Genomic DNA, 27424 nt, shown 5'->3' on the forward strand with positions numbered 1-27424 from the left:
GTAGGAGGGGGCGAGGTGATGGAGAGCCTTGAAGCCCAGGGTGAGGAGTTTCTGCCTGATGCGCAGATTGATTGGTAGCCACTGGAGATTTTTGAGGAGGGGAGTGATATGCCCAGAGCGTTTCTGGACAAAGATAATCCGGGCAGCAGCATGAAGTATGGATTGAAGTGGAGAGAGACACGAGGATGGGAGATCAGAGAGAAGGCTGATGCAGTAGTCCAGACGGGATAGGATGAGAGCTTGAATGAGCAGGGTAGCGGTTGGGATGGAGAGGAAAGGGCGGATCTTGGCAATGTTGTGGAGCTGAGACCGGCAGGTTTTGGTCACGGCTTGGATGTGAGGGGTGAATGAGAGAGCGGAGTCGAGGATGACACCAAGGTTGCGGGCTTGTGAGATGGGAAGGATGGTAGTGCCGTCAACAGAGATGGGAAAGTCAGGGAGAGGGCAAGGTTTGGGAGGGAAGACAAGGAGTTCAGTCTTCGACATGTTGAGCTTTAGGTGGCGGGCAGACATCCAAATGGAAATGTCCTGAAGGCAGGAGGAGATGCGAGCCTGGAGAGAGGGGGAGAGAGTAGGGGCAGAGATGTAGATCTGGGTGTCATCAGCGTAGAGATGATAGTTGAAGCCATGGGAGCGAATGAGTTCACCAAGGGAGTGTGTGTAGATCGAGAACAGAAGGGGACCAAGCACTGAACCTTGGGGAACCCCCACCATAAGAGGATGGGAGGGGGAGGAGGAGCCTGCAAAAGAGACTGAGAAAGAACGACCGGAGAGGTAAGAGGAGAACGAGGAGAGGACGGAGTCTGTGAAGCCAAGGTCAGATAGCGTGTTGAGAAGAAGGGGGTGGTCCACAGTGTCAAAGGCAGCTGAGAGGTCGAGGAGGATTAGGACAGAGTAGGAGCCGTTGGATTTGGCAAGCAGGAGGTCATTGGTGACCTTTGAGAGGGCAGTTTCCGTGGAATGTAGGGGACGGAAGCCAGACTGGAGGCGGTCGAGGAGAGAGTTGTTATTGAGGAATTCTAGGCAGCGAGTGTAGACAACTCGTTCAAGGAGTTTGGAAAGGAATGGTAGGAGGGATATGGGACAATAGCTAGAAGGTGAGGTGGGGTCAAGAGAGGGTTTTTTTAGGATGGGAGAGACATGGGCATGTTTGAAGGCAGAGGGGAAGGAACCAGTGGAGAGTGAGCGGTTGAAGATGGAAGTTGAGGGGAGAAGGGATGGAGCGAGAGATTTAATGAGATGAGAGGGAATGGGGTTAGAAGCACAGGTGGCCGGAGTAGCACTTGAGAGGAGGGAGGAGAGCTCCTCTGAGGACACTGCTGGGAAGGATGGGAGAGTAGCAGAGAGTGTTGAGAGCCGGGGGGATGGAGAAAGGGGGGAAGAGACTTTGGGGAGGTCGGACCTGATGGATTTAATTTTGTTAATGAAGTAGGAGGCCAGATCGTTGGGGGTGAGGGAAGGAGGAGGGGGAGGAACCGGGGGCCTGAGAAGGGAGTTGAGTGTATGGAAGAGCTGGCGGGGGTGATGGGCATGGGTGTCAATAAGGGAGGAGAAATAGTTTTGTCTGGCAGAGGAGAGGGCTGAGTTAAGGCAGGAAAGGATAAACTTGAAGTGAACGAGGTTGGCATGGTGTTTAGACTTTCGTCAGCAGCGTTCGGCAGCTCGAGCATAAGAGCGAAGGAGGCAGACAGTGGCAGTGATCCAGGGCTGTGGGTTAGTGGTGCGAGAGCGGCGAAGGGAGAGGGGAGCGAGTGAGTCTAGCTGAGTAGAAAGGGTAGAGTTGAGAGCAGTAATCTGATCATCAAGACTGGGTAGAGAGGAGAGGGCGGCGAGGTGGGGTGTGAGGCGCTCCGAAAGATGGGTGGGGTCCAAAGAGCGGAGATCTCTGTGAGGGAGTAATACGGATTTACAGGGGAAAGGAGTGTGAGTGAGGAGGCAGGTGAGAAGATTATGATCAGAGAGAGGGATTTCAGAGTTGGTGAGGGTGGACACAGTGCAGCGGTAGGAGATGATGAGGTCGAGGGTATGACCAAGTTGGTGAGTGGGTGAGGTGGGGTGGAGGAAGAGGTTGGCAGCGTCAAGGAGAGATAGAAGGCATTCAGCACACTGCCTGCAGAGTGGAGCAGCAAGGAGAATCAAACCTCATTCCAACTTGAAGTTCTATATAGCTGTCATTGTGACCAGCCTCTGAATTGACTGTGAAATCAGGACTAGGAGTATAATATTGCTTGAGCTTGCTTTGAAGCAGTCAATCAATCAGTCAAACTTCCTGAGTGCTTACTATGTGCAGTTCACTGTACGATGCTTGCTAAAATCTGCCCTTTCTTCTCCATCTAAACTGGTACTACGTTAATACAATCACTCATCTCCTATCCTGCCTGGATTACTGCATCAGTCTCCTTGCTGACCTCCCAGCCTCCTGTCTCTCTCCACTCCAGTCCATACTCCACTCTGCTGCCCGGATCATTTTTCTACAAAAATGTTTAGGACCTGTCACCCTTCTCCTCAAAAAACTCCAACGGTTGCCCATCTACTTCCACATCAAACAAAAACTTCTCACCATTTTCTTTAAAGCACTCCACCACCTTGCCCTTTCCTGCCTCACCTCACTTTTCTCCTTCTACAACCCAGCCCGCACATTTCACTCCTTTAGTGCTAATCTTCTCACTGTGCCTCAATCTCTCATGTCTCACCAATGACCCCTAAACCACGTCCTGCCTCTGGCCTGGGATGCCCTCCTTCCTCAAATCCAGCAGACAATTACTCTCCCCCACGTCAAAGCCTTATTGAAGGCACATTTCCTCCAAGAGCCTTTCTAAGACTAAGCCCCACTTTTCCTCATCTCCCACTTCCTTCTGCGTTGCCGTGACTTGTTTCCTTTCCTCTTCCCCCCTCCCAGCCCCACAGCACTTATGTACAGGCTAGAATCATACCTAGAGCAAATGGCAGGACACAGTTGATACCAGTGAAATCCTGGAAGGCATGAAATTCGCCAGTCTTGAAGCAATGCTCACAACAACGTAACTTTGATGAGCTGGATATGTGAGGAGATTGAAAGACAGCCACAATCTTAATATATACTGTACAAAGATAAATGCTAATTGTAACTGCCTCAGTGTCATGCCGAGGGATAGAAGAAACCCATTTGTATCCCTGGGGCTCTTAGGAATAGGGATGATCCATAACTGGGCCAAAGTCATTGGACCCGTCATATTCGGGGTTGGTCTTAAGGGCATAAGATCATTACAGATTCATTCATTCAATCGTATTTATTGAGCACTTACTGTGTGCAGAGCACTGTACAGATATCACTCTTGGATCAAGCCAGTAGTCACTTAACTCTCTGTGCCTCCATTTCCTCATCTGTAAAATGGGGATTAAATCCTACTCCCTTCTACTTAGATTGTGAGCTCCACTATGGGACAGGATCTGTGTCCAACCTGATTATCTTGCATCTACCTCAGTGCTTAGTACAATGCTTGGCACCTAGTAATGCTTTACAGGTACCATGATGACAGTTGTACCTCCGCTTGCCTGCTGTGTGACTCTGGACTAGTCACTTAACTTCTCTGTGCTTCAGTTTCCTCATTTGTCCAATGGGGATAAACTCTATGTACTCCCTCCTTCTTAGACTGGGGGCCTCTCATGGGACAGGGTTTGTACTCAGTCTGATTATCAAGTATTTACCCCACTGCATAGTACAGTGGATGGCAAATAGTATACAAATAAACACCACAGCCACTTGTCAGCTGTGTGACCTTGGGTAAGCCACTTAACTTCTCTGTGCCTCAGTTACCTCATCTGGAAAATGGGGATGAAGACTGTGAGCCCCCCGTGGAACAACCTGATCACCTTGTATCCTCCGTGCTTAGAACAGTGCTTTGAACATAGTAAGCACTTAACAAATACCAATATTATTATTATTATTATTACTCACTGACATTAAGACCCTGGAATGCACTCAGCCTCCCAGCATTCAGGCAAGGCACATTATAACACAACACAATACAACTTTGCGGGATGGGACATTCGAGGAGAATGGAGGACAGTGTGATCCAAGCAGCTGCTGTGTGGTGAGCTGTAAAACAGTGTGTGAAAGCCAGCAGGAAGGGCAGAGGAAACATTTTAACAACCCAGTGCAGCACGACCTCGAATGATGCAGCTTGGCTGATGGCGGCTGGAAGGGAACAGTTGCGGACATGCCAGGGAGACATTTATTAATGAAGAAAGTTGCAACTCTCCTTGGGCAGAGGCTTCAGGAAGATTGGGAGCAGGCAAAGCGGAATTGTTTAAAATGGCACCGGGAACTTCAAATAGCCAAAGTGACAGCAAGCTAAGGACAATCTTGCCATTTATCCGGTGTGGAAAGGGCTGTCGGTCACGGTGTCTTTATTGCATGGGCATAGTTTACTTTCAACGGAGTCATCTTTGAATACAAATGTTAGCTGTCTTCCACTTGAACGGCTCAATATTTGGGCTGTTCATGTTTCTCTCGTACCTTCTGGTTTTAGACTTTGCTGGATGGGCAGAATATGTTTCCTATCCCAGGCTCTGCCTGACTAGTTCAGTCTCAGCATTAGCACAGAGCTCTGTTGCTAAGTAGCTTTTTTTTCCACCCTTAGTTTGAAAAAAAACTTCTTATTCTGCCTACAAATTAGAGCTCTATCATTCTGAAGAATGCTAACTTTAAAATTGCTGATCTTTGTAGTGATTCTGAGATCTGATTAAATCTGTGAGGAAAGGCAGCATATTAGCATTGTGAACATTTAAATGTTTGCCTATTTTGCTTAAGCTAGGGAAATCTGTAAATAAGTTGAGATTTGGTTACTCATATCTTCTCTGTGGAAACAATGATACACTAAAAATAGACCTTGGACTGGTACACATTTCAAAGGAGCCTGCTCTCATATCGTTGGGTTCTAGGAAAAACACCAGGAGGAAATCAGCCAATTTTAAAGGAGGAAAGCATAAGTGGACATAGAAAAAGGGCGATGTGAAATTGAGAAATTGCACCAGAAAAGATGGGAGAATGTGGGATTCAGTAAAGCACTTATCTCTTGATGACAGAGCCTAAAGATGAGGAGAAACTTAGAGAATGAGAATTTGAAGATGCTAATGAGGAAGGTTACCCAGTGATATAAGAAAGACATTCTAGAATGCAAGGGTCGAACAAAATACAGGAACTTTGAATAAGTAGCAGTGTGGCCTAATGGGTAGTTCGTGAGCCTTGGGAGTCAAAGCATAAGTGGACATAGAAAAAGGGTGATGTGAAATTGAGAAATTGCACCAGAAAAGATGGGAGAATGTGGGATTCAGTAAAGCACTTATCTCTTGATGACAGAGCCTAAAGATGAAGAGAAACTTAGAGAATGAGAATTTGAAGATGCTAATGAGGAAGGTTACCCAGTGATATAAGAAAGACATTCTAGAATGCAAGGGTCGAACAAAATACAGGAACTTGGAATGAGTAGCAGTGTGGCCTAATGGGTAGTTCGTGAGCCTTGGGAGTCAAAAGGACCTGGGGTTTAATCTTGACTCCGCCACTTGTCTGCTGTTTGATCTTGGATAAGTCACTTCACTTCTCTGTGCCTCAGTTCCTTCATCTGCAAAATGGGGACTGAGACTGTGAATCCCATATGTAGCAAGTGGAGTTCTAACATGTACTTCCCAAGCGCTTAGTACAGTGCTCTGCACACAGTAAGCGCTCAATAAATACGATTGAATGAATGAATGAATATGGGACATGGACTATGTCCAACCTGATTACCCTGTATCTACAGCAGTGCTTAGAACAGTGCCTGGCACAAGGTAAGTGTTTAACAAGTACCATGAAAAAAACCCTTGAGGGCGAAGCCATCGGTTTACATTATTGGGTTTGAGCGATAAACTATTGAGGGGGCAGCATGACAGGTTGAAAGTTTGTTTGTGATCACAAGGAAATTACAAAATGTAGCTTAGTAATATCTTGGATCTGGAACTGGGATACGTGACCTGAATAACTGTATATTCCTTAGGGTCTCACTCATTCCTGAGGATGTACTACCTATGTGGTTTTATATTTGAACCCAAGTCACACTTTTTAAAAGCTACAAATTGAAAATAAGCTCTTTGTTGTAAGTGTGTTATCTACCTGACACATTATTTTAAAATAAAGGGAAACAAAGTAAGTGGAGAACTACCTTCAAAATTGTCTTGCAAGTTAATATATTGTGTGTATGCCTGTAAAATATACAGGAGTACACCAGGTTCTAGACACCCACAGCACATGCAATCCAAAGATAAAGACCACACTGTTTGCTGACATACCCCGGGATTTGTAAGCCCAGCTCCTGATGCTACATCCAATCACGGCAGGATAGTCAATTATCTCCCACCCACTTCTTTCCCTTGCCACACTTCCCTCCTACTCAGCTTCCCATTCCTGCAACTCCCTACCTTCTAGTCTGTTAGCCCGATGTAGACGGGGATTGTCTCTTTTTGTTGCTGAGTTGTACTTCCCAAGTGCTTAGTACAGTGCTCTGCACACAGTAAGCGCTCAATAAACAGGATTGAATGAATGAATGAACGCAACCATTCCCTCTTCAGATCCGCCTTTTCTCTCCTTCCCTCCCTCCTGCCCACTCCACGTTCCAGTATTTTAAACTGGTGACAGACATGGTGCCACTGTTGCAACCTACCTTAGCTTGTGGCATGCTGCTGCCACAAATCTCTCAAGCCACTGCTTGCCACTGCCACAAGCCAAATGGGCAGTTGCCACCATTGTCACAAGCCACATGGGCCACTGCTGTCACAAGCTAAATAGGGAGGAGCCATCATTACCACAAGCCACGCATGCCACTGCTGTTGGCTCTCTCACATTCTGCGTAGACACCATGCCACTGAGCGTGTGTTCCTCCTCCCCTGTGCCAGGTATGGCATCTACCATGGCTCCTCTCTTCCCATGATTGTGTCCTGTGCCGCCCCATCCTCTCAGTACCTGCTGGTAGCCCCACTTCTCTGCCCTTCCCAGGGAATAGAGTGTTAGGAACCAGAGAGAAAAGATAGGGGCAACGGCTGCTGCTTTAACGGAGTTTAAAAAAAGTACTGGAGGTTGAGGAGTGGAGAGAGAGGGGAAGAGAGAGTCAAGTTCAAGGTACAGGATGGCAGGAAGACACCTAGTAATGGAGGGAGGTATTTGCAGTGCAATTTTTAGCCTGGGCATCAGGTCAGAGGTGGTTCTGGAATGGAACCTAATAAATTGTAAGCCAATTAGAAAACTGCCATGCATGACATAGTCACATTTTTTTGAGCATACACAGTTGTATTGAAGTATGCACCTGTAGGCTCAAATCTGTATGTTCTGTCTCTCTCTCACACACACACACATATTTCCCTTCACAATTGTCCTTCACATTTCATTAAGATTCATTCACCCATTCATTCATTCATGGGAGGCAGCATGGTGTAGTGGATAGACCATGAGCTTGGGACTCGGAAGGTCATGGGTTCTAATCCCAGCTCTGCCACTTGTCTGCTGTGTGATCTTAGGCAAGTCACTTATCTGTGCCTCAGTTACCTCATCTGTAAGATGGGGAATAAGACTGTGAGCCCTATGTGGGACAGGGATTGGGTCCAAACTAATTTGCTTGTATCTACCCAATACAGTGTCTGGCACATAGTAAGTGCTTAACAAATACCACAATTATTATTATTACCATTATTATTATTCAATCATATTTATTGAGCACTTACTGTGTACAAAACACTGCAAAGTGATTGGGAAAGTACAGTATAACAACAGGCAGATACACTGCCTGCCCACAACGAGCTTACCATCGTCGAAGAGTGGGGAAACATTCAAATACTGCTATTGGATTTGAAATTGTATCTGAGTGCATAGGTGTGACTGAAAAAACAATGTGTCATGGATACTATTTATTGTTCTTTGCTGCACTGATGGGTTTGTTCCACACTGAGCCTGCCTCTACGAATCAAGAAGAGCCGTCCCCTTCTGCCGTGCTACAGAGTTGATGTTCTTCTTTCCCACTGTTCTTAAAATTGCACTGGCTATCACTTGTTGTCCCGGAAAGACTCACTAGGTTAAAAACCTGGCTGTTTCAAGGAAATACCTGGGCACAGTGTAAATCCATGTTGATAGATCTGTGCTTTCCCTGGTGTGGAGAGCTGATGAGCTATTCCCTACATCCCAGAGGAAGATATATTAATGTAAAACGCTTCTCCACATCTCCCCAGTTCACCTCATCCTCTCCATCCAGATTGCCACCTTATCAGTCCCAGCACGTGTCACAGCCCGATTTGACTCACTGCATCAACCTCCTTCTGCATCACCTCGCCTCTGGCCTCCAGGCCATATTCCACTCTGCTGTCCAGATCAATCTCCTAGATTGTGAGCTCCTTGAAGGCAGGGACCTTGTCTACCACTCTGTTCCTCTGCTCCCCCTCCCCTCCCCATCACCCTGCCTCCATCCCTTTGCTCTACCCACTCCCGCCTCCCCGCACAGCACTTGCGTATATATGTACATATTTATTATTCTATTCATATTAATGATGTGTATATACCTATAATTCTATTTATATTGATACTACTGATGCCCATTTACTTGTTTTGATGCCTGTCTCCCCTCTTCTAGACTGTGTGCCCGTTGTGGGCAGGGATTGTCTCTTTTTGTTGCTGAATTGTACTTTCCAAACACTTAATACAGTGCTCTGCACACAGTAAGCACTCAATAAATACGATCGAATGAATGAATAAATGAACTCTATTGCACTGTGCTCATCCAACTGTTTAGTGCAGTGCTCTACATAAGGTAAGAGCTCAGTGAATACCATTGATTGATCTAGCTGACAGGACTTGTAGCAGAACTAGAAATTGTTCCCAGCTAAGGCCCAGTGTAGAGACAATTAGTCCATATCTAAAAGTAAGTTAAGATCTGCAGAGCATCTACTTAGGCCTAGGCTCTCAATGGGACTGAGGGGAGGCTCTCCAGAAATACAGGCGGTGGCCATGGCAGTTTGGGATTCTCTAATAGAGAACAAGAAGCATGGAATCGACGGTCACTGCTTGTTTCAGAAATGGAGGTGGCTACTCGGAAGCGGGTCGAGCCACCAAACTCCTTGGGTTGACACACTGCTGGGAGACCAGACCCCCAGCGCTGACAGGGTTGAGTAGATGATCTATCAATCAATCAGTAGTATTTCTTGAGTGCTTACTTTGTGCAGAGCTCCGTGCTAAGTATTTGAGTGAATAAAATACGGGAGTTGGCAGACACGTTCCCTGCCCACCACAAGCTTATCGTTTCGAGGGGGAGAAAAACACTAATATAAATAAATAAATTGCAGGTAGGTACATAAGTGCTGTGAGATCTACTTCCTTTTTCTTTCACAAATATTTTCCTGCTCCAAGTCTTGCCACAAAGACCCATTTTCAAAGGCCACTTGTCTGCAGTGTGACCTTGGGCTTGGGTTAGACTCCGTCCAATCTGAGTAGCTGATGTCTACCCCGGTGCTTATTACAGTGCCTGCCACACAGTAACAAATACGTTTAACAAATACCATAAAAAAGCAAATTTTCTATCCAATATTCCTTTCCTTATTTGAAACTATGTTTAATAGAATTTGCCGAGGCCAGGAAGCCATTGCTTTGGTGGTATGGTCCAGCAGGATCCCTGCTGTCTTTGACTTTTGATGTGAATTGGGTAAGTAAATCATGCTGAGAGCTTTGTGCGGGCAACTGCTGCATTCAGCAACAGGACAGTTGGGCAGAGAGCCAAATCTTTCTCCCATTCAGTTGGGGAGATTCAAATTGGGAAATTCACAGCACTCCAGAGCCTGAAGGAATTACAACCAAGCCCTGCCCCTTACCTTCCTAAGGAACCAGCAAACAGCTGTACCGCATTATTCAACTGTTCATGACCCATTACATTTTTAAAGAACACACTGTATCTTGGCTTATTTACTATTTATTTATTGGTTTAATTATTTATTTATATTAATTTTTGTCTCCGCCTCTATGAAGGCAGGCAGGCAGGGAGCATGTCTACTGGCTCTGTTGTATTGTCCCCTCCCAGGAGCTTGGCGCAATGCTCTGCACACAGTAAGTGCTCAATGAATACCATTTATTAATTGATTGATTATGCCTGTGTTTTTCAAATTCTTCACCTCTTTCATCCTGACATATTTATACTACTCTCCTTTATATCTTTATTATCCTCTTTCTCCCAGTCATTGTAAAACCTTTTGGTCTCTCTTTCTCCCCCAATTTGATTTCCATTTCTTTGAGAGTAGAGTACCTGTATTTTATTTCTGTTGTATTCTCCTTAACCCTTAGTTGAGTGCTTTGCACTCGTAGGCACCCGGTATACAGTATTTACTCACACAGCTAGCCCACCTTTTAGCACAGTTTTTGTTATGGGTAGGGCAATTATCTGGTTCATGTAATAAGTGTACCAATAAGAGGAGAAGAAAGAAATGAAGAAGGAAAAAAAAGAGGGGAGGAGGTAAACACAGTGAAAAAAGTCCTCCTTTCTGTTGTCACTCCCTCGCCTTCTTTCTCCTCCAGTGTGTGCAGCTATCGCTTTACCTATGGTACTTTTTAAGCACTTACTACATGCCAGGCACTGTTCTAAGTGCTGGGGTAGATACAAGGTAGTGAGATTGGACCCAGTCCGTGTCCTACATGGGGCTTATAGTCTTTATCCCCATTTTTATCCCCAGATGAGGTAATAGGCGCAAAAAAGTGAAGTGACTTGCCCAAGGTCAACCCAGCAGACGAGCGGCAGAGCCAGGACTAGAACCCAGGTCCTTCTGACTCCCAAGCCTGTGCTCTATCCACTAAGTCACACTGCATATAATTATGTGATACAAAAAAATGGATGGGGCAGTTTTTCAGAGGAGACAGTAATGCAATATGACAAACATTTCTGGATTGATTGATGAATTTAATTTTGAATTGCAATGCCCTCAGTGATATTCTTAAGCACCCTTTTTATCCATCTCTCCGTCTACCCTCCACCTTGATACTGCTTGCCAAACTGTCATCTCACTGCAGGTCACTTGGAAAGCGAGGCACTGTTGGGCCTCCGAAACAGTGTTAGTACCACAACTCTTCCTTTTTGCTGGTTTTAAGGGGTACCTGTGGATATTTAATTGAAGAACATGCAGATATTCCGGTGGGACTAAATGAAAACTAGTTCCCAAGGGAGATGTGAAACATGAGTTACTCTGATCGTACAGACTCTGATCATCCAAGGCCTTGGCTCCCAGCGTGTCCTGTGCCGTTTGGACTGTGAGAGACACAAGCTGCAGGAGCTCTGCCTCTACCAAATTAGAAGATTGGGAAGCCTCCATGGTGATCAGGCTCTATACGACCTGGACGGTAGTGCCCGGAAATCCCTACCGGTCTCTAGACCACTGGACTCGTTGGGTTTGTCCTTTGTGTTTGTTTTCATCTTTCTTTATGCATCTGGAGCCAAATCCCTTCCTCCCGCCCTAGTCGTAGAGAGTGAGCTTCTGTAGATCCCAGCTGATTGATTGTCACCTGTGTTGTTGTTTTTTCTTAGGGCTTAGTGGAGTGTTTGCACCCAATAGGCACATAGTAAATGCTAACACTACTGTACTCTTATTCAGCATTTAGTATAGTGCTCTGCACACAGAATGTGCTTAATAAATAATAATAATAATAATAAATGATAATTATGTGCTTACTATGTGCCAGGCACTGTACTAAGCACTGGGGTGGGTACAAGCAAATCGGGTTGGACACGGTCCTGTCCCACGTGGGGCTCATGGTCTCAATCTCCATTTTACAGATGAGATAACTGAGGCACAGAGAAGTGAAGTGACTTGCCCAAGGTCACACGGCAGATAAGTGGCAGAATCTGGATTAGAACCCATGACCTTCTGACTCCAGGCCCATGCTCTATTCACTATGCCATGATGCTTCCCATAGCTGCTTCTTACACTTACTACTACTATAGGAGAAGCAATGTGGCTCCAGTGGAAAGAGCCCGGGCTTTGGAGTCAGAGGTCATGGGTTCAAATCCTGGCTCTGCCAATTGTCAGCTATGTGACCTTGGGCAAGTCACTTCACTTCTTGTTCTCTGTCTCCCCCTTCTAGACTGTGAGCCCACTGTTGGGTAGAGACTGTCTCTATATGTGGCCAACTTGTACTTCCCAAGCGCTTAGTACAGTGCTCTGCACACAGTAAGCACTCAATAAATACGTTTGATTTATTGATTGATTCTCTGAGCCTCAGTTACCTCATCTGTAAAATGGGGATGAAGACTGTGAGCCCCACGTGGGGCAACTTGATCACCTTGTATCCCCCCAGCGCTTAGAACAGTGCTCTGCACAGAGGAAGTGCTTAACAAATGCCATTATTATTATTATTATTATTATTATTATTATTATTACTACTATCATGTTGGGAAGCGGCATTGCCCAGTGGATAGAGCATGGGCCTGGGAGTTAGAAGGACCTGAATTCTAATCCAGACTCTGCCACGTATCGGCTGTGTGACCTTGGTCAAGTCACTTCACTTCTCTGTGACTCTGTTTCCTCTTCTGTAAAATAGGATTAAAACTGTGAGCCCCATGTGGGACAGGGACTGTGTCTAACCTGAGTTGCTTGCATCCTCCTCAGTGCTTAGTACAGAACATTGAAGCAGCCTGGCATGGTGGATAGTTAATAGGCCTGGGAGTTAGATGGTCATGAGTTCTAATCCCGGCTCCGCCACTTGTCTGCTGTGTTACCTTGGGCAAGTCGCTTCACTTCTCTGGGCCCCATCCCCTCATTTGTAAAATGGGGATTGAGACTGTGAGCCCCATGTGGGACAGGGACTGTGTCCAATCCGATTTGGTTGTATCCACCCCAGCATTTAGTACAGTGCCTGGCACATAGCACATGCTTCACAAATGCCATTATTATTATTATATATAATAATATTCATAATAATAATGCATGGCTGTCTGATTTGTTTTAAGATTTCACAGGGAATAGTTAGGGGTTACGCTTTTGCTCCAGAGAGCTCCTGTGCCTGTGGAGAGATAGGAAAGGACTTGCTTGGTTTCTGAGCAACCTCTAGCCCAGACAGCAGGTCGGAGTAACTTTTCAGCAGATACCAGAAAAGAGAACCCTCAGCTACTGCTAGTGGCAGTCTGCAGAGAGACCATGCTGGCTTCGCAAAATTGATTAGGAAAGTAAAAATGATTAGAAAGCAGCCAGGAAGGAATGATGTGAAAATTAGAAATGTGAGGCCAGTAACTGTGGAGGTTTAGTACTTTTTGTTAGGTCCATTAAACTTCATTGTACAGTTGCTCTTAATAACATCAATGCCCTCTAGACTATAAACTCCTTGTGGGCAGGGAACACGTCTATCAAAACTGCTGTATGGTACTCTCCCAAGAATGTAGTACAGGGCTCTGCACATAGTAAGCGCTTAATAAATGCCACTGATGGATTGATTGCTTAAACCACCCCAGTAGCCATTTTTGCTTAGCAGTGTAGAGTAGAGAGTTAGCCACCCTCTCCTGAATTAATAATAATAATAATAGCATTTCTTAAGCGCTTACTATGTGCAAAGCACTGTTCTAGGCACTGGAGAGGTTACAAGGTGATCAGGTTGTCCCATGTGGGGCTCACAGTCTTAATCCCCATTTTACAGATGAGGTAACTGAGGCACAGAGAAGTTAAGTGACTTGCCCGAAGTCACACAGCTGACAATTGGAGGAGTCAGGATTTGAACCCATGGCCTCTGACTCCAAAGCCTGTGCTCTTTCCACTGAGCCATGCTGAGATGAAGTAGGAGGGGGCAAGGTGATTAAGTGCTTTAAAGTTTTGTTTGATGTGGAGGGGTCATACTGGCTAATCTAATCCTGGCTCCACCACTTGTCAGCTGTGTGACTTTGGGTAAGTCACTCAACTTCTCTGTAATAAAATAAATAATAACAATGATGGCATTTATTAAGCGATTACTATGTGCAAAACACTGTTCTAAGCACTGGGGGGTTATAAGGTGATCAGGTTGTCCCACAGGGGGCTCACAGTCTTCATCCCCAATTTCTGGATGAGGTGACTGAGGCCCAGAGAAGTTAAATGACTCCATCAGTGGGAGTTGAATAGGACCATTCAAGACTAAAACATACTCTTAGGTCCACTTAGTCTAGTTGTTGTCATGGTCCAATTTAACTGGATAATTGTCAGATTTCCTTGCTGATCCCCAGGATGTGAAAGATGCTCACATGGCCCCGTTTCCCTTCAGTCTTCCGGTCTCAATGCTCATGTGGGGCTCTGAACCACGACAGTTGCTTTTGCATTTATGGACACTTTTCTCTGGCCCTTATATTCCTTTGTGTATCTGTTATCAGTCTTGTGTCTCTGAGCACACTGACAATAATAACTGTGGGTTTTGTTAAGCATTTATTATGTACCAAACACTGTACTTAGCAATGGGGTACATACAAGATGATTAGGTCAGACACTGTCCGTGTCCCTTATTGGGCTCGAAACTAAGTAGAAGAGGGAACAGGTATTGAATCCTCATTTTACAAATGAGGAAACTGGGGCACAGAGAAGTTGTGATTTGTCCAGGCAAGTGACAGAACCAGTATTAGAACCAAGGTCCTCTGACTGCGAGGTCTTTGCTCTTTCCAGTAGGCCACACTGCTTCCTTCTACAGTTCTGCCTTGGAGCTCTGAGTACTGAATGACTACCGTAGACTACCACTGTGTTTGTGGTGTTTGTGGTGTTTGTGTTGCATTGTTTGTCTGAGTACCTCAGTGTCCAGTCACACCCATGGAGATCAGCACTTTATTATCCTGGCACCTTTTTGTCCAGCACATCCTCAGAATCTATGGCTTTCTTTCCAGTCCCCATCTGCTTTCTGCATCCTGGAGTCCCCAAACCCTTGGTCTGGGGAGAACCTGAGAGGTCACTTGCAATTGTCAACTGTGTGACTTTGGGCAAGTCACTTCACTTCTCTGTGCCTCTGTTACCTCATCTGTAAAACGAGGATGAAGACTGTGAGCCCCCCGTGGGACAACCTGATCACCTTGTAACCTCCCCAGTGCTTAGAGCAGTGCTTTGCACATAGTAAGTGCTTAATCAATGCCATTATTATTATTGTTACTATTATTATTTGCCTCCAGGCCAGTGAATACCTCACCCATCCAGCACAGGTGGGTGTCTCCTCTTGGTTTAAAGCCCTGTGGGGTGGGGGGTCCACAGTTCCTTTTTGCAGATCCAGCATCTATCCCCCAGCTTCTCTCTCTCTCCCCCTCTCTTTCCCTTTCTCTGGGTATTTGTTAAACACTTATCATGTGCCCCCACTGTACTTATTGCTAGATATAAGGTAATCAGGTTATACCCAGTCCCTGTCCCACGTAGGGCTCATAGTCTAAGTTGGAGGGAGGAGTACTTCCCATGCGCTTAGTACAGTGCTCAGCACACAGTAAGCGCTCAATAAATACGATTGATGATGAGTAATTTAATCCTCATTTTAAACATGTGGTAATTGATTTGTTAAGTGATTTGTCCAGGTTCACACAGCAGGCTAGTGGTAGAGCTGGGATGAGAACCCCTCTCCTCTGATGGACACTAGGCCATGCTGCTTCCCAGGTTTTTCTGATGAGCCCAGATGCTGTCCCCTACCTAATTCCTCCTGGTATTCCTCCTAATTCCTCCTGGTATTTGCTTTTACTGCCTGGATCTGAGGTTATCTTTCCTGTTTATGATCTTGGCATTTCACCCAAAGAAACTTTTTCCACCTGACTAGAGTTTCAGGGCCAGGCATGTGGCTCCCCAAGTGCTACTTGGATTTTAAACCGCTTCTGCTTAATTCTGTTAGGTCTGCACTTTCCCAGGCTCAGAAAGCCCCTGAGAGAATACCTGCCATGAGGTCAAGTTCTAGATTTACGTGTGTGGTTGGGTAACTACTCTCCTCATAAGAGGAATTACTTCCAATCTGAAGGGATAAATGTGAATTCAGCATGAAATTGCTAGAAATCCTGAACAGAATGGAAGTGTAAGTACCTTTGGGAGTACATATGTGTGTGTGTTTTCCCACACTGTCATCATAGGAGTTTAAGGAGCAGTTGAAATAATCATGGATCAAACTTTTAAAGGGCTCTTTCAGGCTGAGATAAGAGATGATCATTTCTGGACTCGTAGGGACAGGGTGTGGAGAGAGAGAGAGAGAGGCGAGAGAGAGGGTGTGGTGATCACCCTCTATGTCAAAAGCTCAGGTTTCTCAGCAGGCTGGGTCCAAGGAGCCAAACCATGGGGACCACACAAAATCTGAAGGCCATCTGGATGAAAGTGAAGCTGAGACCCAGGCAGCCTAGAGCCCCTTGTTCGATTACACCTGCAGGTCCCTGGAGGAATCAAACCTCATCCCCTGCCAGAACATAGGCTGGTCCCAGCCCCAGAAGCTTGATTGGAAGGTTGGCAGGTTTTTATTTTTATTTTTATTTTTTTAATGGCATTTGTTAAGTGCTTACTACGTGCCAGGCACTGTACTAAGCTCTGGGGTAGATTCAAGCTAATCAGTTTGGACCCAGTGTCTGGCCCGCATAGGGCTCACAGTCTTAATCCCCATTTTACAGATGAGGTAATTGAGGCACAGAGAAGTCGAGTGACTTGCCCAAGGCAGAACCAGGATTTAGAACTCAGGACCTCTGACTTCAGGCCCTTGCTCTTTCCACTAGGCTACTCTGCTGAGCTTAGAACAGTGCTTTGCACATGGTATGTGCTTAATAAATGCTATTATTATTATTATTATTATTGTGGCAGGCAGACTGGACTGGCTGACCCTATGGGGAACTGAGGACGAGCAGGACTTTAACCCTCTGCCCCTCCCAGTGAGTAACCAGTGGTGTTCGTTACTGTTACTACTTTAGAGTTGCTCTCTCCTTCCTTGTGTCTGTCCTTCTCACTACATTTCCTTGTCCCCTGCCTGCTATTTATACTTTGAGCCCCCTGTACGTCAAGGGCCAGGTTTCAGTCAGTGTCCATGTGTTGCTCCCCCAGTGCACAGTATATTATCTTGCACTTTGTGAGTGGTAATCAGTGTTCTGTTGATTGACCTGGGGGCTTGAATTATCACCGTAATTTACCAGATCAAATCTGGCTTTTGGCCCCCTTGGCTTTTCAACAGCGAAACCGGTCTGAGAGCTGAATGGAGCCAACTTGCCTGCTTTTCTTCCTGTCTGTGTATGTTTTCCTTCTGAAGCAGGTTCTTCACCCCAAATGTGTCTGAATAGATTCTTTGAACCCTTCAAATCCTCCCCCAGTCCCTTGAATCTCTACCGGCACTAGTGTATTTTGGAAGAAATGGGAAGAAAATGTGTAATGTGCAAAACATGAAATATTGATTGAGTTTATGAAGTATTCTAGTAAGAACATGCTCTTTCCTTATGTAATGAGAAGCAACGTGGCTCAGTGGAAAGAGTGCGGGCTTGGGAGTCAGAGGTCATGGGTTCGAATCCCAGCTCCACCACCTGTCAGCTGTGTGACCTTGGGCAAGTCACTTAACTTCTCTGGGCCCCAGTTACCTCATCTGTAAAATGGGGATTAAGACTGTGAGCCCCCTGTGGGACAACCTGATCACCCTGTAACCTCCCCAGTGCTTAGAACAGTACTTTGCACATAGTAAGTGCTTAATAAATGCCATCATCATTATTATTATTACTAAAGCTCCTCTTGAGTTTGATCATGATTGATTGTGGTGTCTCACTGACCATTCATTCAATCGTATTTATTGAGCGCTTACTGTGTGCAGAGCACTGTACTAAGCATATTTCTGTCTTTCTCAGCCTCTGTCTTGCAGCCTCTCAGTCTTATGAAGTGCTGTCCTAGATGCTTGGGAAGTTCAGAAAAATGAAATGACACCTACCTTGCCCTTTAAACTGTAACAAGGGATTCAAACATAAAAATATCTACAACTAGTGTTCAAAATAAATAAATATGGAGTGGGTAAATAAGTTCATAACTGCCCCCTCTCCCCCTTCAATAGTTTTTATCCTCATGAATTTTGCTTATAAAGGAGAGAAGGGAGGAAGAGAGGGACGGATGGACTGGATCCTGCTTCTTTGGGTTGCTGGGAAATTTCAGACAAGTCCCAGGGGAGTGAGGACTTAAATTTGATTTTCCCTACTGGCCTGCTTTTGTCAATAGGGGTGAGGACTTGGTAGTGAAAGGAACTTCTGGGATCTTGGTGTAAACATGCACTCAGAGGCAGGCAGGGAACAGGTAACTTTTTCCTTGGCTGGGAAAAAGTTAGACCATCCCAATTTCTGTGTTTTGAGGTTGTTTAGATTGGTGCAAGTAATTGGAGACAGGTTTCTCTCTCCCAGAAGCCTTGTGGATACTCTCAAGCTCCTTGAAAAATCTCCAATACCAAGCTGTTCTGGGAAAGTGGCCAGCTGTGCCCAGTGAATCAGCAAAACGATGGCACCTAAAGCATCTGAGAACTAAAGCTGACTGAGGAATTGGGACAAAACAAAGAACCCTCTGGGTCGTCATTTTTCTGACCTGGACTTCCTGAATGCTCCCAGGATTCATTCTGCGTATATTTACAAATGAAAATACGATTGGATGAAAAGGAGACTCCTGGAGTGCGGAAGAGAGGTTTGAGTATACACGTGCTGGAAACGATGATCAGTGTAGTCTCTGGGCATTGAGAGCACCATGGCCAAGTATTTAGAGCACGGGCCTGAGAGTTAGAAGTTCATGGGTTTAATCCCAGCTCTGCCACTTGTCTGCTGTGTGACCTTGGGCAAGTTAGTTCACTTCTCTGGGCCTCAGTTTCCTCATCTGTAAAATGGGAATTGATACTCTGAGCCCCATGTGGGATAGGGATTGTGCCCAACCCAATTTGCTTGTATCTACCCTAGTGCTTAGTACAGTGCCTGGCACTTAGTAAGCACTTAACAAGTACCATAATTATTATTATTAGAGATGTGCACTGCATCCTCAGCTTCACAGACCAGAGGTCTTATCCTTTCCCTCTTGCTCACCTTCAATGGCCACAAGTCTAAAATAAGGCAGGAGAGTGGTGGGCCTGTGTAAAGTTACTGAAAGAAGCCAGCACTTCCTTTCTGAAACTGTCACCCTGGAGTCTATGCTGAGTAGCCAACAGGAAGAAACATCCTTTTTCTAGAGTGAGTCTTTTCATCCAGCGATCTGAGGCCCAGCCTGCCTGACTGGGCATCTGTGGTCAGATTCTGAACAAGGGAGTTTGCCAGAGAATATTTCTCTGGGGTTAAAAAGATATGCAAACCCGTTCTTGCTGACTTTTGATATGAAGAAGCTCAATTGTTTGATATATTCATTCATTTTTATTAAAGTTCTCTTCAGAAAATGCAGCACCAATTCCTGTTAAACCCAAGTGTGAGGCAGGGCTGTTGAAATGTCACTTAGGATCAAGGACACTGGAAATCAAACTACTTTTGACACTGTACTTTCATCACTTCCCAAATTGAGGTGGTAATTTAATATCTTTAATTCTCAACCCAAATGGTTTTCTTCCGATTATATGCCTGGCTTCATGGCTCTATCAAGCATGATTACATTTGCATTGTCTTTCTTAGAAAAATGTGGTCTGAGAGTATAACCTGGAATTAATTTTAATAAGCACATGAAGAAAGATATTTGGCTTTTGTGTTCTTTTTTTTCACCTGTTAGGAAGCAGTAAGGCTGCAGTTTAAAGCCCAGCTCCCCATTTTGTTATCTCGTCTTGTCTTATGCTGTTGTCATCTCCTACCTATAGTGACACTATGGACACATTTCACCCAGAACACCCCACTTCCATCTACAATCATTCTGGTAGTGTATCCGTACAGTGTTCTTGGTAAAAATATGGACGTGGTATACCACTGCCTCCTTCTGCACAGTAAATTTGTGTCTCCACCTCTGACTCTCTTCCATGCCACTGCTGGCCAGCACAGGTGAGTTTTGACTTGTAGCAGATTGCCTTCCACTTGCTAGCCACTGCCCAAGCTAGGAATGGAATGGATATGCCTCTGCCTGACTCTCCCTCCCATAGTTGAGACTGGTAGAGTACTGGAAACTCTCCAGATGTGACCCTCCCTTCCCCTCCCCTCTCCTCCTTTCCCTCCCTTCTCCTCTCCTCCCCTCCCCTCCTCACACCCTGCTCAGTCAATAGGGCCCATGGAAGAGGAGGGTCGTATTGCCAACTCCATCTGAAGCATTCATAGTACTGTGCTGTCCTACCACAACAAAAAGAATCTTTTAAAATGAACTTTAAACAATTATACTTATATAGCACTAATAATAATAATTATTATGGTACTTGTTAAGTGCTTACTATGTGCCAAGCACTGTTCTAAGCACTGTGGTAGACACAGGTTAATCCACTTGGACACAATCCCAGTCCCACATGGGGCTCAACCTCTTAATCCCCATTTTACACATGAGGTAACGGAGGCCCAGAGAAGTGAAGTGACTTGCCCAAGTTCACATAGCAGAAAATTGGAAGAGCCAGGATTAGAACACAGGTCCTTCTGACTTTATCCCTCTGACTACCAAGGCCTTGCTGTATCCACCAAGCCACATTGCTTCTCAAGCAGGTGCTGGAGAAATGTTCTCTTGTTTTTCTCTTTTTTTAAAATGAAATTTGTTACATGCTTGCTATATGCCAGGCACTGTACTAAGTGATAGGATAGATGACTAGACTAGACTCACTAGACTGTGAGCCCATTGTTGGGTAGGGACCGTCTCTATATGTTACCAACTTGTATCTCCCAAGCGCTTAGTACAGTGCTCTGCACACAGTAAATGCTCAATAAATATGATTGAATGAATGAATGAAAGTTACTCTAGCTAGACATAGTCCCTGTCCCACGTGGAGCTCATAGTCTTAATCCCATTTTACAGATGAGGTAATTGAGGCACAGAAAAATGAAGTGACTTGGCCAAGATCACATAGCTGACAAGTGCAGGAGCTGAGATTAGAACCCAGGTCCTTCTGAATTCCAGGCCCATGTTCTATCCACTAAGACATTCTGCTTCTCAGAAGCAGAGTTTTTAATCAGTGCTGAGCTGAAACTGCTAGTGATGTGTTTCATAGAGTAACAAAATTTGGCTAGGGAGCGATCAGGAGAGGGAGGAGGATTTTAAAGCTCCTCTGTTCCCTGATCACCACCTCGCAGCTCTGTAGAGCCCAGGCCCAGTCCAACCAGACCAGAGGGACTGAGAGCCATTCCAGGGCCTATTAGGGAGTGGGCATGTGTATGTGGTGGGGGGAAGATATCAGGTTTATAATTTTTTTTAACAAGCCACCAAACTGCCTAGGAGAAATGCATTTATTCACAGCTATGGAGGGAGATCTAATCCCTACCTATAAGTGGGACTGAACCGATCAATAAGTGCTTGATACCCAATTCTCTACTGTGTGCAGGGAGGACCGTCTCAAATGATGCGTTTTTGTGTGAGGCTGCTGGGAGACAACAGCCTGGCATGTGTCAAATCAAAAGTGGGGGTGGCTCTCTTCCAGCAGAGACTTCAGGGATATTGCTAAATACCGTACTAAGTGCTCAGGTAGATACAAGATGATCAGGTGGGACAGATTCTCTGCTCCATGTGAGGCTCCCAGTCTAAGGGAAAGGGAGAACAGGTTTTGAATCCCCATTTTACTGATGAAGAAACTGAGGCACTGAGAAATTGTGATTTGCCCAAGGCTACACAGCTGACATGTGGCAGAGTCAGGATTAGAATCCAGGTCTTCTGATTCCCAGGCCTAGGCTCTTTCCACTAGGCGACACTGCTTCATCTATCTAAGTAGACATCATTTCTGATTACAAAACCACGGAACCAGGACTCATGGCTGTCAAGCTCCTTATAGTCCTTGTCTGGAACAGATGTGAGGATGCATCTGTGTGGTATGGTTAAAATTTCTCCATTGCTTTCCTGCTGATAGTCAAGTGGCAAAACCCAAGACAGCCTGGAGTTCTTTTGGAGGGTGGTGTGTTTGGTTGGGATGGGTGGAATATCTAGAGTGATCATTGCCTTTACCTCACCTCACAGGAAATGGGGGTTTGTGCAAGGCCAAAGAGAAGGCTTTCTTGCGTCAAGTTCATTCTGTGTCCTGACCTAGAACTCAGCAGACACAATGCAGAGCTGATCATGAATTCTGGTTTAAGGAGGTGCTTTTGCTCCCCAGTCAATCTCATCAGTCTTATGAGGTCCACACAGAAGTGAATGCATCCATTTTAAGCTCTTGGTTCTTGTGCGACCTACAAGATCAGAGCTGCTCAATTGGAACCCTTAAGATGGGCACCTCTGCCACCTGGCAATTTGGAACAAACTTGCCAGAAATCCCAGAATGGTCTGTAGCTCCTGCTTTGCCTCTTATTCTCTGTCATGGGACAAGCAAAATCCCACAAACGATTCCTAGCCAGTTCCCCCACAACCTCTCAGTGACACCTTCTGAGGTGGTTGAGGAGGATGCCAGGAGTCTCTTCTCCCCTGCCACCCCCTGCCCAAGTTTCCTTAGTGGTGGGCACTCAGCTTTGGACCACAGTAGTCACCACACTCATTACCACAATCTAGCGTTTGGCCTTCTATTTCTGAAATGCTGGGATTTGAGGAAAGAGGTCAGAGGTACTAGTGATCCTGTCCCCCCCAAAAAAAAACCTTGCCTCCAATTCTCTGATGCATCTCCACTACAAGACACTGGGTTTAAAGGTCTCTCAATGCTTGCTCTCTCTATTATTGTCCAGAAGGTTTTCCATGGTTGTGCTGCCTGATGCTGGGCATGTCTGTCTCTCCAATCCTAATGTTATAATGTTGCTAAGTCACAACCCAATTAGCAGTTGATTAGCCAAGGAAAAACACCATGTGAGAAATTGGGGAGCTCGAGCTAGGAAAAAAGATTGCGAACATTGTAATCTGAGCCAACTTTATAGCCAAGAAACCCTGTGTGTCTGCCAGTTGCACTGACCCAAGCTTTTCATTGGAGCTTTAAAAATGCCAAGTATAAACAGTAATAATAAAACCAGAAGACCATGAGCAGGACCATTATTGAGTCAGACCTGCAGTTCATTCAGCTCAGGGCTCTTTTCCTCAACACTGGCACCAAGATACTTGAAGGAACCATGTTATGATTGTCTTCCTAGACACTCCTCCTCCTGCGTTGGGGCTGGCTATCCAGTACACCTAACACTTTCCCCTCCATACGGCTTTCTTTCCCTAGAGAAACCCATTGTGAATGACCCATCGAAACCTACATATTTGTTTCCTTGTGAGCGCTGTTGATGGTATCGACAGTGATGATGAAGACAATGATGTGAATCTGAGTTAAAGAAATTCATTCTAGGCATTTTGAATTTCAGGAATTTCAGTCAACACCGAAAGCCCTATATGAGGCTGAGACCAAATACTCTTCTTATCTCATCTTTTGAAATCATTATTGTCCTGCTATTTATAATTGTGATAGACAATGGAGAACAATCATTAGGGACAATCTAATTTGTGTTTTTCTTCAAATTTTCCAGCTCCCTGATTCCTATTACGAATTTATGTCTCAAGTACTGATCCACCTGGGGAATTAGTATCTTGGTCTTTTCCTCACACTTGCTCCTCGAGTAGCTGTACTCAGGGAAGCTGAATCTCCTCTAGGTGTTTCGCTTTGCCACTGCGACCTGCAACCTACTGTGCAAATTTGGTGAATGATGGGCTGAGGTGACTCTTCAGATCTGGTGACTATTGTTTCTGTCAGGACTAATTTACATGAACCTTTCCATAAATGCCCTTACTGTTGGAAAATTGTCCCTAATTATAATTATAATAATCGTGGTATTCGTCGAGCACTGGGGTAGATCAGGTGAGAGATAACCCATATCTCTGAAGCTCTTCTAGGCAAATGAGTGGTGGAAAGGGTCACCCAGCCCGAACGGCTGCCAGAGGTGTCCTCATCTGGCAGTAGTTAACTTTCCAGAGCAGGGAGGAGATAGAGACTCATAGATATCCTATCCCCTTTGTTTAAACCTGGTAGTTTTGGGGGAGCTAGTCAGAAGTTGTTCTGTTTAGGATGAACTTCTACCTCAAGGAGCCCTAGTAGTATGCCCCAAACAGAAAAGGTGAGTTTCTTGGGACTTATTGTGTTTTTCTGGTAGTCTGGGAGAGAGGAGATAAAAGTGACTAATTCAGTTTGTGGACTCAGTAGTATGTACTTTTTTTTTCAAGACTGGAGTATGTGTGTTACTGTGTGTGTGCATATCTGTGTGTATGTGTAGTTCCCAGAGGAATGGAGAATTGATCATTCGTCGGTCCCTTATGACACACTCAAGTCTTGAATACCCAAATACCAACAACCATCATCAATGATTGGGAGGGACAGATCTACAGTGCTGCTGTACAGTTAGGGGCTTCTGTTCTGTTGTCTTAATCAATTTGGGCATTGTCTATAGAATTAAATACAAATTAGTTTATTGTTTACCATCACAACATTTCGGCCCGGTTTTATTGCATCTAAAATAATAAACTTGGAAAGTTAGAAAATTAATATGCTTCTATGAAAGCAGTATTTTCTTTTTCACAAGTTGGATTGCTATTGTTTAGCATTTTATAGCTATATGCTTTACAACCATTTTTATTAGTTATAGATGGAATACTTTACATTACAGTTGGCAGTAAAATAGATATTTTCCAATTTCATCAGATGGAAACCTTTTTGTGAATATAAATGCTTTGAGTGATGTGACCAGAGCTGGATAATTTTATGAGGTTTAAGAGGTTACACAGGGAGTATGAAATACCATTCTTGTTATTAAGCAAATGCATTTTCTTCCTCAATAGAAAATCTAGATTAGACTTTTAATGAAGTAAATAGCATTACATCTCCTCCGAGCAGTTATATGTAATCATCTGAAACCTCCCAAAAATGCTTTTTCAGGTCATTCCTTCCTATAAGGTGTTCATTTGGTTTTACCCCCCTTTTCTAAGACCCACGGTTTGAAATAAATGAAAATCTTGGTTTTCGGATATATATCTGTGGCCAGTAAGAAGTCTAGCTAGGTTCAAAAGGCAAACATACAAGATACATGAACAGGTTCTTGCTGACCTATACAGTACCTGCTTTGTAATAGGTCATATTTCAGTTCCCCTGTTTTTGACAAATAGCCTTACTCTAAAAGCTCTGTCTGCTGTGTTGAAACTTCTCCTGATATATGAGTGTGTCGAGCTGATAAATTGTAACGTCAGCCTGTGTGTGATGGTGATTCATCAGGTTGTAGAATTTGTGTTCGGGAAACATATTGAATTTGTAAGGTCCAAATTTGGGGAGTGTTAAAATTAACACCGTCTATCCTCTGGACTAAAACTATTACCAAATCCCTTGGAGAGTGTCAAAAAATAGTTTGGGTTGCTTCGGAAAGTGCCAATTCTTTTGTGAAAGCAAACTATTCATTAACAGCAGATAGAATGATATGGCTTTGCTGTTCTGGAAGTGTTATCATGCAGAGACGTTTTGAAGGACTGTAGCAGGCTTCCAGTGGGAAAGTTAAATGCCTGGTTTTATGACAAAGGTGAGATAACCTGAAATATTGTATCATTTCAGAGGTGAGGGTTTGCCTCCCCCAACACACAGCATCTGTAATTGTCCTTTGCATTTGTCATTTTTCCATAATAGCTGTAGAGAAGAATAAAGTCTCATCATTTTCTTCTTTTGGTAATTGTGCATGACTAAATTCCTTTAATCGAGTGGATATTTCCCCCTGAAATAAAATCGTTGAATGTATTTTTCATTTCTTAAATAAGATGCTCAAAGAACTCGCATTTTTACCATTTTAATTCTGAAATTTTTACATCCAATCATTCCTTTTGCTAAAATTTACACTTTCTTGCTGACTCAGTTCCGTGTAATTCTAGAGAATCATAGGTGGGTTTCTACCCCAAGACTGTATCTAGCCAATGAAAAATAAGTGCATTCATCCTGAAAACTGTACAATCTTATATCCCTCAGTGGGCCCTTGTGTTTGAATGTTCCAACACATTCAGCCCTGTGTGTTTCCCCAATATGCAGGAAGTAGAGAGGTGGAAATGAATGGACCAATTTGAGGTTGTTGATCACTGTATAGATCAGGTGTAAACATTCTCTTTGGGATCTGAATTAATCTCTTTGGTTCCCCAAGTAATCCAGAAACGCTAGATGATTGCCAGCTCTTCATTTGTCTTTGACCTGTGTGGCCATGCCTTGCTCAATCTCTTTTTTCTGCTTTGTCCCTGCACCCAGATTTCTACTAGGTTGAAGACTTCTCCTTGATTAAAGGCTCTTGATGGGTTGTCTTGAAGTTATACTTTCCAGCCAGTTGTCTCCTCAACACTTTTCTCTCTTTCCCCCCTCTCACTCACTCACACAAGCTACATCTCACTAATAATTATGATAAGTGCTTACATGAGAAGCAGTGTGGTCTAGTGGAAAAAGAATGGGACTGGAAGCCAAATCTTCCAAGTGTCTGCTGTGAAACCTTGAGCAAGTCACTTAACTTCTTCATACCTCAGTTGACTCATCTATAAAATGGGGATTGAATACTCCTCCCTCCTAACTTAGACTGTGAGCCCCATGGAGGACAGGGACTGTGTCCAAACTGATTAACTTGTATCTTCCTCAGCTCTTAGAACTATGTTTCGTACATAGTAAGCACTTAAAATATAATAATAATAATAATGAGTGCCAAAGCACTGCACTAAGTGCTCGGGAATACATAAGATCAGTTTGGACACAGTCCCCGAACCACGTTGGCTCACAGTGGAAGAGGGAAGTAGATAAGAAAACAACGGTGTGGGCTGGTTAAGTTACTTGTCTAAATCCACACCGTAGGACAGTGGAAAGGCTGGGATTGGACTCCCCTGAATTACAGTTGCGGGCTCTTCATTAGGCCAAGCTGCCTCCCAACCTTCCCTCCATGTTTCCTCTCTCTATCTCTCACATCCTCTCATTCCCGCTCTCTCCCTATGCCTTCTCCTCCCTCCGTCCCTCTCCCCCCTCTCCATTTCCTTCTCTTTCTCTTTTTCTCTTTATTAATAATAATAATTATGATATTTGTTAAGCACTTAACTATGTGCCAGGCATTGTACTAAGCATGGGGCTAGATACCATGTACTCAGGTTGTCCACAGTCCCCGTCCTCCATGAGCCTAACAGTCTTAATCCTCACTTTACCGATGAGGGAACTGAGGCACGGAGAAGTGAAGTGACTTGCCCAAGGTTCTGCAGCAGACAAGTGGTAGAGCCGGAATTAGAACCCAGGTCCTCTGATTCCCAGGCCTGTGCTCTAGCCGCTAGACCACACTGCTCCTTTACTTTCTCTGTCTCATTCTTCCACTTTCTCCCACAATTCAGAGAAAGAAAATATATTGATATATAAGTCCAATTAGTAGCATAGATTTTGGAAACACTTCCCGCAAACAAG

The 27424-nt window shown here is 44.6% G+C and overlaps 1 protein-coding gene across 1 annotated transcript in view; it reads left to right on the top strand.

Moving 5' to 3' along the window:
- Positions 1–27424, top strand: part of IMMP2L (inner mitochondrial membrane peptidase subunit 2) — an 893637-nt gene that overhangs the window by 417819 nt on the left and 448394 nt on the right. The gene's annotated exons all lie outside the window — the stretch shown is intronic.

Source organism: Tachyglossus aculeatus, chromosome 10 (assembly GCF_015852505.1).
Source record: "Tachyglossus aculeatus isolate mTacAcu1 chromosome 10, mTacAcu1.pri, whole genome shotgun sequence".
Lineage (NCBI taxonomy): Eukaryota > Metazoa > Chordata > Mammalia > Monotremata > Tachyglossidae > Tachyglossus > Tachyglossus aculeatus.